Raw genomic sequence first — 16,998 nt, 5'->3', positions numbered from 1 at the left:
AACAGGTCATTCAGGGAATGTTCCAGACAGGAACAGGCCAGTCTCTCTGAGAGGAAACAGGTCATTCAGGGAATGTTCCAGACAGGAACAGGCCAGTCTCTCTGAGAGGAAACAGGTCATTCAGGGGGATGTTCCAGACAGGAACAGGCCAGTCTCTCTGAGAGGAAACAGGTCATTCAGGGGAATGTTCCAGATAGGAACAGGCCAGTCTCTCTGAGAGGAAACAGGTCATTCAGGGAATGTTCCAGACAGGAACAGGCCAGTCTCTCAGACAGGAAACAGGTCATTCAGGGGAATGTTCCAGACAGGAACAGGCCAGTCTCTCTGAGAGGAAACAGGTCATTCAGGGGAATGTTCCAGACAGGAACAGGCCAGTCTCTCTGAGAGGAAACAGGTCATTCAGGGGATGTTCCAGACAGGAACAGGCCAGTCTCTCTGAGAGGAAACAGGTCATTCAGGGGGATGTTCCAGACAGGAACAGGCCAGTCTCTCTGAGAGGAAACAGGTCATTCAGGGGGATGTTCCAGACAGGAACAGGCCAGTCTCTCTGAGAGGAAACAGGTCATTCAGGGGAATGTTCCAGACAGGAACAGGCCAGTCTCTCTGAGAGGAAACAGGTCATTCACGGGAACGTTCCAGACAGGAACAGGCCAGTCTCTCTGAGAGGAAACAGGTCATTCACGGGAATGTTCCAGACAGGAACAGGCTAGTTTCTCTGAGAGGAAATGTAATGTGTACCTGTGAAGTTAGTGTTGAAATTCACACTGCAGGTTTAGCTAGCCTGCACAACTAGAAACTGGTTCCACCAAACTGTTTCATTCCAGAAGCTGTTTCATTCATTCATTCATTCAGCTGAATTGAAACCAACAGGTATGAACCTACCATTATGATGAATGTGTGTGTATTTAAAAGCTGATGATGTGATTGTGTGTGTAGTGGGTCTCCTCTTCAGTCAGGACAGACCTCCAACACTGACTTACTGCTGCAAGAGAAGACAGGAAGAGATGAGAGTTACTGTTGGTGAGCAGCTTGGGGGAACAGCTTGTTGGAGGAACAGCTTGGGGGAATATGTTGGGGGAACAGCTTGGGGGAACAGCTTGTTGGGGGAACAGCTTGTTGGGGGAACAGCTTGTTGGGGGAACAGCTTGTTGGGGGAACAGCTTGTGGGAACAGCTTGTTGGGGGAACAGCTTGGGGGAACAGCTTGGGGGAACAGCTTGGGGGAACAGCTTGGGGGAACAGCTTGGGGGAACAGCTTGGGGGAACAGCTTGGGAACAGCTTGGGGGAACAGCTTGGGGAACAGCTTGGGGGAGCAGCTTGGGGGAACAGCTTGGGGAACAGCTTGGGGGAACAGCTTGGGGAACAGCTTGGGGAACAGCTTGGGGGAACATGTTGGGGGAACATGTTGGGGGAACATGTTGGGGGAACATGTTGGGGGAATATGTTGGGGGAACAGCTTGGGGGAACAGCTTGGGGGAACAGCTTGGGGGAACAGCTTGGGGGAACATGTTGTGGGAACAGCTTGGGGAACAGCTTGGGGGAACAGCTTGGGGGAACATGTTGCCAGGGTTAGTTAGGTGTAACCCTTTACACTTGTACCCGTAGACAGGTTGAAAATGACAGATTTGGACAGTAATTAGCTACCTGTACAGTAACATGCTATATACATGACGTCAGACCTCTAGCTTTTGGGTTTTGACTGACAGACGTTCTTCAACGCACACCACAACAAGTTTTACAGATGATTTGTTGTCCGAACGAGGGAAATGCTGTAAATGAAGTATTTTGAAAGATGAGACGTTGAGGATTATAATTTAATACCTCTGATGTCACACAAGGAAGACAAACACCTGTGAGTCCAAACGTACATTTCACATTTCTATGTCAGACAACTCATGTCATGTACAGTGTCAACGTTTATCATCACTATGTTTGATGAACAGTTACCAGGTGACATGGGGTCACACCCTGGGTGGTTGTGAACAGAATGAGTCTGTTTGATGAACAGTTACCAGGTGACATGGGGTCAGACCCTGGGTTGTTGTGAACAGAATGAGTCTGTTTGATGAACAGTTACCAGGTGACATGGGGTCAGACCCTGGGTTGTTGTGAACAGAATGAGTCTGTTTGATGAACAGTTACCAGGTGACATGGGGTCACACCCTGGGTTGTTGTGAACAGAATGAGTCTGTTTGATGAACAGTTACCAGGTGAATGAGTCTGTTTGATGAACAGTTACCAGGACATGGGGTCACACCCTGGGTTGTTGTGAACAGAATGAGTCTGTTTGATGAACAGTTACCAGGTGACAGTTACCTAGGTGACATGGGGTCACACCCCTGGGTTGTTGTGAGGTGACATAGGGTCACACCCTGGGTTGTTGTGAACAGAATGAGTCTGTTTGATGAACAGTTACCAGGTGACATGGGGTCAGACCCTGGGTTGTTGTGAACAGAATGAGTCTGTTTGATGAACAGTTACCAGGTGACATGGGGTCACACCCTGGGTTGTTGTGAACAGAATGAGTCTGTTTGATGTGCAGTTACCAGGTGACATGGGGTCAGACCCTGGGTTGTTGTGAACAGAATGAGTCTGTTTGATGAACAGTTACCAGGTGACATGGGGTCAGACCCTGGGTGGTTGTGAACAGAATGAGTCTGTTTGATGAACAGTTACCAGGTGACATGGGGTCAGACCCTGGGTTGTTGTGAACAGAATGAGTCTGTTTGATGAACAGTTACCAGGTGACATGGGGTCACACCCTGGGTTGTTGTGAACAGAATGAGTCTGTTTGATGAACAGTTACCAGGTGACATGGGGTCACTGTTTGACCAGGTGACATGGGTCACACCCTGTTGTGAACAGAATGAGTCTGTTTGATGAACAGTTACCAGGTGACATGGGGTCACACCCTGGGTCACACCCTGTTGTGAACAGAATGAGTCTGTTTGATGAACAGTTACCAGGTGACATGGGGTCACACCCTGGGTTGTTGTGAACAGAATGAGTCTGTTTGATGTGCAGTTACCAGGTGACATGGGGTCACACCCTGGGTTGTTGTGAACAGAATGAGTCTGTTTGATGAACAGTTACCAGGTGACATGGGGTCACACCCTGGGTGGTTGTGAACAGAATGAGTCTGTTTGATGTGCAGTTACCAGGTGACATGGGGTCACACCCTGGGTGGTTGTGAACAGAATGAGTCTGCATCCAAAGATTATCCAACATGAATAAACGCTTGGAGGAAAGGATGACATCAGTGGTGTCGTCGGTGACATGGGGTCGATTCAGATATGACTTATTACTGATATCTACACAGAGCATTGATGTGAATCACACTGCTGCTCTCTCATTTAGCTGTTTGTGCTTTACAGATTATGGTTGTTGTGGACGGCTGTTCACAAATCTAAATGTGTATTTGAACCCAATAATAGTTGAATTCAAGAAGTTTAAGCTGCCTGTCAATCACTGTTTTTGTAACCGGTGGACAGTCAGTTAAAAACGTGCTCTGGCAACAGCTGCATATTGCGGATCCTAAACAGCCGGTGAAATAGAGGTGAGTGAGATCCTCCCTTCTGAACTCCACTGGCCAAACACACGACAGACAGACCCATGCTAACATTCCAAAGGTTAAGCTAACTCTGTTATGAGGTGTTGTTACAACCAGGCCAGTCCACTGAAGGGTGGATATAAAATACATCTATTGGCTGGAAAGACGGGAGAGCCCGGTAATAGGAGCAGCTCATAGGCTGCATCACCTGTCTGTCGGGACGGCTACTATGGAAACAGTGACAGGTTGTCATTCTAATTTCCTACCCAGTGAACATGGTGCTGTAAACAGAGGAGAGTAACGACCGCTCTGAGACGAGCTACTGTAGTGTGTGTGTGTGTGTGTGTGTGTGTGTGTGTGTGTGTGTGTGTGTGTGTGTGTCTCTCTCTTTGTGTGTTTCTAAGAGGGTGTGTTGTGTTGTGTCCTCAACAGGGTTTACAGATACAACAGGACAAGAATAGCAGCATTCAGACAGTAGGCAGGTCATTACTCATCAACTATTAGTCCTGTCTACAGAGAGGGGTTCAACTAGATCACAGTCCTGTCTACAGAGAGGGGTTCAACTAGATCACAGTCCTGTCTACAGAGAGGGGTTCAACTAGATCACAGTCCTGTCTACAGAGAGGGGTTCAACTAGATCACAGTCCTGTCTACAGAGAGGGGTTCAACTAGATCACAGTCCTGTCTACAGAGAGGGGTTCAACTAGATCACAGTCCTGTCTACAGAGAGGGGTTCAACTAGACCACAGTCCTGTCTACAGAGAGGGGTTCAACTAGACCACAGTCCTGTCTACAGAGAGGGGTTCAACTAGACCACAGTCCTGTCTACAGAGAGGGGTTCAACTAGACCACAGTCCTGTCTACAGAGAGGGGTTCAACTAGATCACAGTCCTGTCTACAGAGAGGGGTTCAACTAGATCACAGTCCTGTCTACAGAGAGGGGTTCAACTAGATCACAGTCCTGTCTACAGAGAGGGGTTCAACTAGACCACAGTCCTGTCTACAGAGAGGGGTTCAACTAGATCACAGTCCTGTCTACAGAGAGGGGTTCAACTAGACAACAGTCCTGTCTACAGAGAGGGGTTCAACTAGACAACAGTCCTGTCTACAGAGAGGGGTTCAACTAGATCACAGTCCTGTCTACAGAGAGGGGTTCAACTAGACAACAGTCCTGTCTACAGAGAGGGTTCAACTAGACCACAGTCCTGTCTACAGAGAGGGGTTCAACTAGATCACAGTCCTGTCTACAGAGAGGGGTTCAACTAGATCACAGTCCTGTCTACAGAGAGGGGTTCAACTAGATCACAGTCCTGTCTACAGAGATGGGTTCAACTAGACAACAGTCCTGTCTACAGAGAGGGGTTCAACTAGATCACAGTCCTGTCTACAGAGAGGGGTTCAACTAGATCACAGTCCTGTCTACAGAGAGGGGTTCAACTAGATCACAGTCCTGTCTACAGAGAGGGGTTCAACTAGATCACAGTCCTGTCTACAGAGAGGGGTTCAACTAGATCACAGTCCTGTCTACAGAGAGGGGTTCAACTAGATCACGGTCCTGTCTACAGAGAGGGGTTCAACTAGATCACGGTCCTGTCTACAGAGAGGGGTTCAACTAGATCACAGTCCTGTCAACAGAGAGGGGTTCATCTAGATCACGGTCCCGTCTACAGAGAGGGGTTCAACTAGACCACAGTCCTGTCTACAGAGAGGGGTTCAACTAGACCACAGTCCTGTCTACAGAGAGGGGTTCAACTAGATCACAGTCCTGTCTACAGAGAGGGGTTCAACTAGATCACAGTCCTGTCTACAGAGAGGGGTTCAACTAGACCACAGTCCTGTCTACAGAGAGGGGTTCAACTAGATCACAGTCCTGTCTACAGAGAGGGGTTCAACTAGACAACAGTCCTGTCTACAGAGAGGGGTTCAACTAGACAACAGTCCTGTCTACAGAGAGGGGTTCAACTAGATCACAGTCCTGTCTACAGAGAGGGGTTCAACTAGACAACAGTCCTGTCTACAGAGAGGGTTTCAACTAGACCACAGTCCTGTCTACAGAGAGGGGTTCAACTAGACCACAGTCCTATCTACAGAGAGGGGTTCAACTAGACCACAGTCCTGTCTACAGAGAGGGGTTCACCAGATGTACAGTCCTGTCTACAGAGATGGGTTCAACTAGACAACAGTCCTGTCTACAGAGAGGGGTTCAACTAGATCACAGTCCTGTCTACAGAGAGGGGTTCAACTAGATCAAAGTCCTGTCTACAGAAAGGGGTTCAACTAGATCACAGTCCTGTCTACGGAGAGGGGTTCAACTAGACCACAGTGTACAGAGAGGGGTTCAACTAGACCACAGTCCTGTCTACAGAGAGGGGTTCAACTAGACCACAGTCCTGTCTACAGAGAGGGGTTCAACTAGACCACAGTCCTGTCTACAGAGAGGGGTTCAACAGATCACAGTCCTGTCTACAGAGAGGGGTTCAACTAGACCACAGTCCTGTCTACAGAGAGGGGTTCAACTAGATCACAGTCCTGTCTAGAGGGGTTCAACTAGATCACAGTCCTGTTTCACAGAGAGGGGTACAACTAGATCACGGTCCTGTATACAGAGAAGGGTTCATAGATCACGGTCCTGTCTACAGAGAGGGGTTCAACTAGATCACGGTCCTGTCTACAGAGAGGGTTCAACTAGATCACGGTCCTGTCTACAGAGAGGGGTTCAACTAGATCACAGTCCTGTCTACAGAGAGGGGTGTAACTAGATCACAGTCCTGTCTACAGAGAGGGGTTCAACTAGATCACGGTCCCGTCTACAGAGAGGGGTTCAACTAGACCACAGTCCTGTCTACAGAGAGGGGTAACTAGACCACAGTCTACAGAGAGGGGTTCAACTAGACCACAGTCCTGTCTACAGAGAGGGGTTCAACTAGACCACAGTCCTGTCTACAGAGAGGGGTATAGACCATCCTGTCTACAGAGGGGTTCAACTAGATCACAGTCCTGTCTACAGAGAGGGTTCAACTAGACCACAGTCCTGTCTACAGAGAGGGGTGTACTAGATCACAGTCCTGTCTACGGAGAGGGGTAACTAGATCACAGTCCTGTTTCACAGAGAGGGTTCAACTAGATCACGGTCCTGTCTACAGAGAAGGGTTCAACTAGATCACGGTCCTGTCTACAGAGAGGGGTTCAACTAGATCACGGTCCTGTCTACAGAGAGGGGTTCAACTAGATCACAGTCCTGTCTACAGAGAGGGGTTCAACTAGATCACAGTCCTGTCTACAGAGAGGGGTTCAACTAGATCACGGTCCCGTCTACAGAGAGGGGTTCAACTAGACCACAGTCCTGTCTACAGAGAGGGGTTCAACTAGATCACAGTCCTGTCTACAGAGAGGGGTTCAACTAGACCACAGTCCTGTCTACAGAGAGGGGTTCAACTAGATCACGGTCCCGTCTACAGAGAGGGTTCAACTAGACCACAGTCCTGTCTACAGAGAGGGTAACTAGACCACAGTCCTGTCTACAGAGAGGGTTCAACTAGACAACAGTCCTGTCTACAGAGAGGTGTTCAACTAGATCACAGTCCTGTCTACAGAGAGGGGTTCAACTAGACCACAGTCCTGTCTACAGAGAGGGGTTCAACTAGACAACAGTCCTGTCTACAGAGAGGGGTAACTAGACATAGTCCTGTCTACAGAGAGGGGTTCAACAAGACCACAGTCCTGTCTACAGAGAGGGGTTCAACTAGATCACAGTCCTGTCTACAGAGAGGGGTTCAACTAGATCACAGTCCTGTCTACAGAGAGGGGTTCAACTAGATCACAGTCCTGTCTACAGAGTGGGTAACTAGATCACAGTCCTGTCTACAGAGGGGGTTCAACTAGATCACAGTCCTGTCTACAGAGAGGTTCAACTAGATCACAGTCCTGTCTACAGAGATGGGTTCAACTAGATCACAGTCCTGTCTACAGAGAGGGGTTCAACTAGATCACAGTCCTGTCTACAGAGAGGGGTTCAACTAGACCACAGTCCTGTCTACAGAGAGGGGTTCAACTAGATCACAGTCCTGTCTACAGAGAGGGGTTCAACTAGATCACAGTCCTGTCTACAGAGAGGGGTTCAACTAGATCACAGTCCTGTCTACAGAGAGGGGTTCAACTAGATCACAGTCCTGTCTACAGAGAGGGGTTCAACTAGATCACAGTCCTGTCTACAGAGAGGGGTTCAACTAGATCACAGTCCTGTCTATATGTATAGTGTACACACACACAGACACACACACACAGACAAAGGTGAGACGTGTGTGTAGGCCAGGTGTATAGCATATGGTACACCAGGTGTATAGCATATGGTACACCAGGTGTATAGCATATGGTACACCAGGTGTATAGCATATGGTACACCAGGTGTATAGCATATGGTACACCAGGTGTATAGCATATGGTACACCAGGTGTATAGCATATGGTACACCAGGTGTATAGCATATGGTACACCAGGTGTATAGCATATGGTACACCAGGTGTATAGCATATGGAACACCAGGTGTATAGCATATGGTACACCAGGTGTATAGCATATGGTACACCAGGTGTATAGCATATGGTACACCAGGTGTATAGCATATGGTACACCAGGTGTATAGCATATGGTACACCAGGTGTATAGCATATGGTACACCAGGTGTATAGCATATGGAACACCAGGTGTATAGCATATGGAACACCAGGTGTATAGCATATGGTACACCAGGTGTATAGCATATGGTACACCAGGTGTATAGCATATGGTACACCAGGTGTATAGCATATGGTACACCAGGTGTATAGCATATGGTACACCAGGTGTATAGCATATGGTACACCAGGTGTATAGCATATGGTACACCAGGTGTATAGCATATGGTACACCAGGTGTATAGCATATGGTACACCAGGTGTATAGCATATGGTACACCAGGTGTATAGCATATGGTACACCAGGTGTATAGCATATGGTACACCAGGTGCATAGCATATGGTACACCAGGTGTATAGCATATGGTACACCAGGTGTATAGCATATGGTACACCAGGTGTATAGCATATGGTACACCAGGTGTATAGCATATGGTACACCAGGTGTATAGCATATGGTACACCAGGTGTATAGCATATGGTACACCAGGTGTAGAGCATATGGTACACCAGGTGCAGAGCATATGGTACACCAGGTGCAGAGCATATGGTACACCAGGTGCAGAGCATATGGTACACCAGGTGCAGAGCATATGGTACACCAGGTGTATAGCATATGGTACACCAGGTGTATAGCATATGGTACACCAGGTGTATAGCATATGGTACACCAGGTGTATAGCATATGGTACACCAGGTGTATAGCATATGGTACACCAGGTGTATAGCATATGGTACACCAGGTGTATAGCATATGGTACACCAGGTGTATAGCATATGGTACACCAGGTGTATAGCATATGGTACACCAGGTGTATAGCATATGGTACACCAGGTGTATAGCATATGGTACACCAGGTGTATAGCATATGGTATACCAGGTGTATAGCATATGGTACACCAGGTGTATAGCATATGGTACACCAGGTGCAGAGCATATGGTACACCAGGTGCAGAGCATATGGTCCAGGTGCATAGCATATGGTAACCAGGTGCATAGCATATGGTACACCAGGTGCATAGCATATGGTACACCAGGTGCATAGCATATGGTACACCAGGTGCATAGCATATGGTACACCAGGTGCATAGCATATGGTACAAGGTGCATAGGTACACCAGGTGTATAGCATATGGTACCCAGGTGTATAGCATATGGTACACCAGGTGTATAGCATATGGTACACCAGGTGTATAGCATATGGTACACCAGGTGTATAGCATATGGTACACCAGGTGTATAGCATATGGTACACCAGGTGTATAGCATATGGTATACCAGGTGTATAGCATATGGTACACCAGGTGTATAGCATATGGTACACCAGGTGTATAGCATATGGTACACCAGGTGTATAGCATATGGTACACAGGTGTATAGCATATGGTACACCAGGTGTATAGCATATGGTACACCAGGTGTATAGCATATGGTACACCAGGTGTATAGCATATGAACACCAGGTGTATAGCATATGGAACAGCCAGGTGTATAGCATATGGTACACCAGGTGTATAGTATATATGGTACACCAGGTGTATAGCATATGGAACACCAGGTACTATAGCATATGGTACACCAGGTGTATAGCATATGGTACTATACACTGTTCACTACATACTATACACTATACTATACTAGGTACTACCTACCATCATCACATCAACATGAACCAGTGTTAACTACTGTATTATAACCAGCCCAGTTACTACCTATCACATCAACATGAACCAGTGTTAACTACTGTATTATAACCAGCCCAGTTACTACCTACCATCATCACATCAACATGAACCAGTGTTAACTACTGTATTATAACCAGCCCAGTTACTACCTACCATCATCACATCAACATGAACCAGTGTTAACTACTGTATTATAACCAGCCCAGTTACTACCTACCACCATCACATCAACATGAACCAGTGTTAACTACTGTATTATAACCAGCCCAGTTACTCCTACCATCACATCAACATGAACCAGTGTTAACTACTGTATTATAACCAGCCCAGTTACTACCATCACCACATCAACATGAACCAGTGTTAACTACTGTATTATAACCAGCCCAGTTACTACCATCATCACATCAACATGAACCAGTGTTAACTACTGTATTATAACCAGCCCAGTTACTACCATCACCACATCAACATGAACCAGTGTTAACTACTGTATTATAACCAGCCCAGTTACTACCTACCACCATCACATCAACATGAACCAGTGTTAACTACTGTATTATAACCAGCCCAGTTACTACCTACCACCATCACATCAACATGAACCAGTGTTAACTACTGTATTATAACCAGCCCAGTTACTACCTACCATCATCACATCAACATGAACCAGTGTTCACTACTGTATTATAACCAGCCCAGTTACTACCTACCATCATCACATCAACATGAACCAGTGTTAACTACTGTATTATAACCAGCCCAGTTACTACCATCAACACATCAACATGAACCAGTGTTAACTACTGTATTATAACCAGCCCAGTTACTACCATCAACACATCAACATGAACCAGTGTTAACTACTGTACTATAACCAGCCCAGTTACTAACTACCATCATCACATCAACATGAACCAGTGTTAACTACTGTATTATAACCAGCCCAGTTACTACCTACCATAAGCATGAACCAGTGTTAACTACTGTATTATAACCAGCCCAGTTACTACCATCATCACCACATCAACATGAACCAGTGTTAACTACTGTATTATAACCAGCCCAGTTACTACCTACCATCATCACAACAACAACATGAACCAGTGTTAACTAGCTGTACCTACCACCATATCAACATGAACCAGTGTTAACCAGTTACTACCTACCACCATCACATCAACATGAACCAGTGTTAACTACTGTATTATAACCAGCCCAGTTACTACCTACCACCATCAGATCAACATGAACCAGTGTTAACTACTGTATTATAACCAGCCCAGTTACTACCTACCATCATCACATCAACATGAACCAGTGTTAACTACTGTATTATAACCAGCCCAGTTACTACCTACCATCACATCAACATGAACCAGTGTTAACTACTGTATTATAACCAGCCCAGTTACTACCACCACCATCACATCAACATGAACCAGTGTTAACTACTGTATTATAACCAGCCCAGTTACTACCTACCATCATCACATCAACATGAACCAGTGTTAACTACTGTATTATAACCAGCCCAGTTACTACCTACCATCATCACATCAACATGAACCAGTGTTAACTACTGTATTATAACCAGCCCAGTTACTACCTACCATCATCACATCAACATGAACCAGTGTTAACTACTGTATTATAACCAGCCCAGTTACTACCTACCATCATCACATCAACATGAACCAGTGTTAACTATTATAACCAGCCCAGTTACTACCTTCATGAACCAACCCACTGTTATAACTAGCCCAGTTACCATCATCACATCAACATGAACCAGTGTTAACTACTGTATTATAACCAGCCCAGTTACTACCTACCATCACACCAACATGAACCAGTGTTAACTACTGAGTTACTACCCAGTGTTCAACATGAACTGTTAACTTATAACCAGCCCAGTTACTACCTACCATCATCACATCAACATGAACCAGTGTTAACTACTGTATTATAACCAGCCCAGTTACTACCTACCATCACATCAACATGAACCAGTGTTAACTACTGTATTATAACCAGCCCAGTTACTACCTACCATCATCACATCAACATGAACCAGTGTTAACTACTGTATTATAACCAGCCCAGTTACTACCTACCATCATCACATCAACATGAACCAGTGTTAACTACTGTATTATAACCAGCCCAGTTACTACCTACCATCAACACATCAACATGAACCAGTGTTAACTACTGTATTATAACCAGCCCAGTTACTACCTACCATCATCATCAACATGAACCAGTGTTAACTACTGTATTATAACCAGCCCAGTTACTACCTACCATCAACACATCAACATGAACCAGTGTTAACTACTGTATTATAACCAGCCCAGTTACTACCTACCATCATCACATCAACATGAACCAGTGTTAACTACTGTATTATAACCAGCCCAGTTACTACCACATCTCAACATGAACCATCATTATAACAGCCCAGTCAACATGAACCAGTGTTAACTACTGTATTATAACCAGCCCAGTTACTACCTACCATCACATCAACATGAACCAGTGTTAACTACTGTATTATAACCAGCCCAGTTACTACCTACCATCAACACATCAACATGAACCAGTGTTAACTACTGTATTATAACCAGCCCAGTTACTACCTACCATCATCACATCAACATGAACCAGTGTTAACTACTGTATTATAACCAGCCCAGTTACTACCATCATCACATCAACATGAACCAGTGTTAACTACTGTATTATAACCAGCCCAGTTACTACCTATCATCAACATGAACCAGTGTTAACTACTGTATTATAACCAGCCCAGTTACTACCTACCATCAACATGAACCAGTGTTAACTACTGTATTATAACCAGCCCAGTTACTACCTACCATCAACACATCAACATGAACCAGTGTTAACTACTGTATTATAACCAGCCCAGTTACTACCTACCATCATCACATCAACATGAACCAGTGTTAACTACTGTATTATAACCAGCCCAGTTACTACCTACCATCATCACATCAACATGAACCAGTGTTAACTACTGTATTATAACCAGCCCAGTTACTACCTATCATCACATCAACATGAACCAGTGTTAACTACTGTATTATAACCAGCCCAGTTACTACCTACCATCATCACATCAACATGAACCAGTGTTAACTACTGTATTATAACCAGCCCAGTTACTACCACCATCATCACATCAACATGAACCAGTGTTAACTACTGTATTATAACCAGCCCAGTTACTACCATCACCATCACATCAACATGAACCAGTGTTAACTACTGTATTATAACCAGCCCAGTTACTACCTACCATCATCACATCAACATGAACCAGTGTTAACTACTGTATTATAACCAGCCCAGTTACTACCATCACACATCAACATGAACCAGTGTTAACTACTGTATTATAACCAGCCCAGTTACTACCTACCATCACATCAACATGAACCAGTGTTAACTACTGTATTATAACCAGCCCAGTTACTACCATCATCACATCAACATGAACCAGTGTTAACTACTGTATTATAACCAGCCCAGTTACTACCATCATCACATCAACATGAACCAGTTACTACCATCATCACATCAACATGAACCAGTGTTAACTACTGTATTATAACCAGCCCAGTTACTACCTACCATCACATCAACATGAACCAGTGTTAACTACTGTATTATAACCAGCCCAGTTACTACCACCATCACATCAACATGAACCAGTGTTAACTGCTGTATTATAACCAGCCCAGTTACTACCATCATCACATGAACAAACTACTGAACCAGTGTTAACTACTGAACCAGTTATAACCAGCCCAGTTACTACCTACCATCATCACATCAACATGAACCAGTGTTAACTACTGTATTATAACCAGCCCAGTTACTACCACCATCACATCAACATGAACCAGTGTTCACTACTGTATTATAACCAGCCCAGTTACTACCTACCATCATCACATCAACATGAACCAGTGTTAACTACTGTATTATAACCAGCCCAGTTACTACCACCACCATCACATCAACATGAACCAGTGTTAACTACTGTATTATAACCAGCCCAGTTACTACCTACCATCATCACATCAACATGAACCAGTGTTAACTACTGTATTATAACCAGCCCAGTTACTACCTACCATCATCACATCAACATGAACCAGTGTTAACTACTGTATTATAACCAGCCCAGTTACTACCTACCATCACATCAACATGAACCAGTGTTAACTACTGTATTATAACCAGCCCAGTTACTACCTACCATCACATCAACATGAACCAGTGTTAACTACTGTATTATAACCAACATGCCCAGTTACTACCATCATCACATCAACATGAACCAGTGTTAACTACTGTATTATAACCAGCCCAGTTACTACCATCATCACATCAACATGAACCAGTGTTAACTACTGTATTATAACCAGCCCAGTTACTACCACCATCATCACATCAACATGAACCAGTGTTAACTACTGTATTATAACCAGCCCAGTTACTACCTACCATCATCACATCAACATGAACCAGTGTTAACTACTGTATTATAACCAGCCCAGTTACTACCATCATCACATCAACATGAACCAGTGTTAACTACTGTATTATAACCAGCCCAGTTACTACCTACCACCATCACATCAACATGACCAGTGTTAACTACTGTATTATAACCAGCCCAGTTACTACCTACCATCATCACATCAACATGAACCAGTGATAACTACTATATTATAACATTTACTACCTTTACATTTAAGTCATTTAGCATTTAAGTCATTATAAACCAGCCCAGTTACTACCATCATCACATCAACATGAACCAGTGTTAACTACTGTATTATAACCAGCCCAGTTACTACCTACCATCATCACATCAACACCATCACATCAACAGAACCAGTGTTAACTACTGTATTACAACTGTCAGTTACTACCATCATCACATCAACATGAACCAGTGTTAACTACTGCATTATAACTAGCCCAGTTACTACCATCAATACGAACCAGTGTTAACTACTGTATTATAACCAGCCCAGTTACTACCTACCACTTATCACATCAACATGAACCAGTGTTAACTACTGTATTATAACCAGCCCAGTTACTACCATCATCACATCAACATGAACCAGTGTTAACTACTGTATTATAACCAGCCCAGTTACTACCTACCATCACATCAACATGAACCAGTGTTAACTACTGTATTATAACCAGCCCAGTTACTACCTACCATCACATCAACATGAACCAGTGTTAACTACTGTATTATAACCAGCCCAGTTACTACCTACCATCATCACATCAACATGAACCAGTGTTAACTACTGTATTATAACCAGCCCAGTTACTACCTACCATCATCACATCAACATGAACCAGTGTTAACTACTGTATTATAACCAGCCCAGTTACTACCTATCATCACATCAACATGAACCAGTGTTAACTACTGTATTATAACCAGCCCAGTTACTACCTACCATCATCACATCAACATGAACCAGTGTTAACTACTGTATTATAACCAGCCCAGTTACTACCTACCATCATCACATCAACATGAACCAGTGTTAACTACTGTATTATAACCAGCCCAGTTACTACCTACCATCATCACATCAACATGAACCAGTGTTAACTACTGTATTATAACCAGCCCAGTTACTACCATCATCACATCAACATGAACCAGTGTTAACTACTGTATTATAACCAGCCCAGTTACTACCTACCATTGTCACATCAACATGAACCAGTGTTAACTACTGTATTATAACCAGCCCAGTTACTACCATCAACACATCAACATGAACCAGTGTTAACTACTGTACTATAACCAGCCCAGTTACTAACTACCATCATCACATCAACATGAACCAGTGTTAACTACTGTATTATAACCAGCCCAGTTACTACCTACCATAAGCATGAACCAGTGTTAACTACTGTATTATAACCAGCCCAGTTACTACCATCACCATCAACATGAACCAGTGTTAACTACTGTATTATAACCAGCCCAGTTACTACCTACCATCATCACATCAACATGAACCAGTGTTAACTACTGTATTATAACCAGCCCAGTTACTACCTACCATCATCACATCAACATGAACCAGTGTTAACTACTGTATTATAACCAGCCCAGTTACTACCTACCATCATCACATCAACATGAACCAGTGTTAACTACTGTATTATAACCAGCCCAGTTACTACCTACCATCATCACATCAACATGAACCAGTGTTAACTACTGTATTATAACCAGCCCAGTTACTACCTACCATCATCACATCAACATGAACCAGTGTTAACTACTGTATTATAACCAGCCCAGTTACTACCTACCATCATCACATCAACATGAACCAGTGTTAACTACTGTATTATAACCAGCCCAGTTACTACCTACCATCATCACATCAACATGAACCAGTGTTAACTACTATATTATAACCAGCCCAGTTACTACCTACCATCATCACATCAACATGAACCAGTGTTTACTACTGTATTATAACCAGCCCAGTTACTACCTACCATCACATCAACATGAACCAGTGTTAACTACTGTATTATAACCAGCCCAGTTACTACCTACCATCATCACATCAACATGAACCAGTGTTCACTACTGTATTATAACCAGCCCAGTTACTACCTACCATCAACACATCAACATGAACCAGTGTTAACTACTGTATTATAACCAGCCCAGTTACTACCTACCATCACATCAACATGAACCAGTGTTAACTACTGTATTATAACCAGCCCAGTTACTACCTACCATCAACACATCAACATGAACCAGTGTTAACTACTGTATTATAACCAGCCCAGTTACTACCTACCATCAACACATCAACATGAACCAGTGTTAACTACTGTATTATAACCAGCCCAGTTACTACCTACCATCACATCAACATGAACCAGTGTTAACTACTGTATTATAACCAGCCCAGTTACTACCTACCATCACATCAACATGAACCAGTGTTAACTACTGTATTATAACCAGCCCAGTTACTACCTACC

The 16,998-nt window shown here is 44.1% G+C and overlaps 1 protein-coding gene and 1 long non-coding RNA gene across 2 annotated transcripts in view; one reads left to right on the top strand and one right to left on the bottom strand.

The window, feature by feature from the left end:
- Window positions 1-826, top strand: part of LOC127922798 (uncharacterized) — a 1,299-nt gene extending 473 nt beyond the window's left edge. Inside the window, exons 1-3 of the long non-coding RNA XR_008112376.1 lie at window positions 1-5; window positions 283-394; window positions 562-826. The exon at window positions 1-5 is cut by the window's left edge and continues 473 nt beyond it. This is a non-coding gene — a long non-coding RNA (uncharacterized LOC127922798). The remainder of the gene's footprint in view (window positions 6-282; window positions 395-561) is intronic.
- The window catches only part of rab3ip (RAB3A interacting protein (rabin3)), a 55,329-nt gene extending 54,337 nt beyond the window's left edge, over window positions 1-992 (bottom strand). Inside the window, exon 1 of the mRNA XM_052506636.1 lies at window positions 883-992. The gene's annotated coding sequence lies outside the window, so the exon portion shown is untranslated. The remainder of the gene's footprint in view (window positions 1-882) is intronic.
- Between the last annotated feature and the right edge of the window lie 16,006 nt (window positions 993-16,998).

Source organism: Oncorhynchus keta, unplaced genomic scaffold (assembly GCF_023373465.1).
Source record: "Oncorhynchus keta strain PuntledgeMale-10-30-2019 unplaced genomic scaffold, Oket_V2 Un_contig_27095_pilon_pilon, whole genome shotgun sequence".
Lineage (NCBI taxonomy): Eukaryota > Metazoa > Chordata > Actinopteri > Salmoniformes > Salmonidae > Oncorhynchus > Oncorhynchus keta.
Note: the sequence above shows the minus strand (reverse complement) of the source record. Positions and strands in the feature narration are given on the sequence as shown.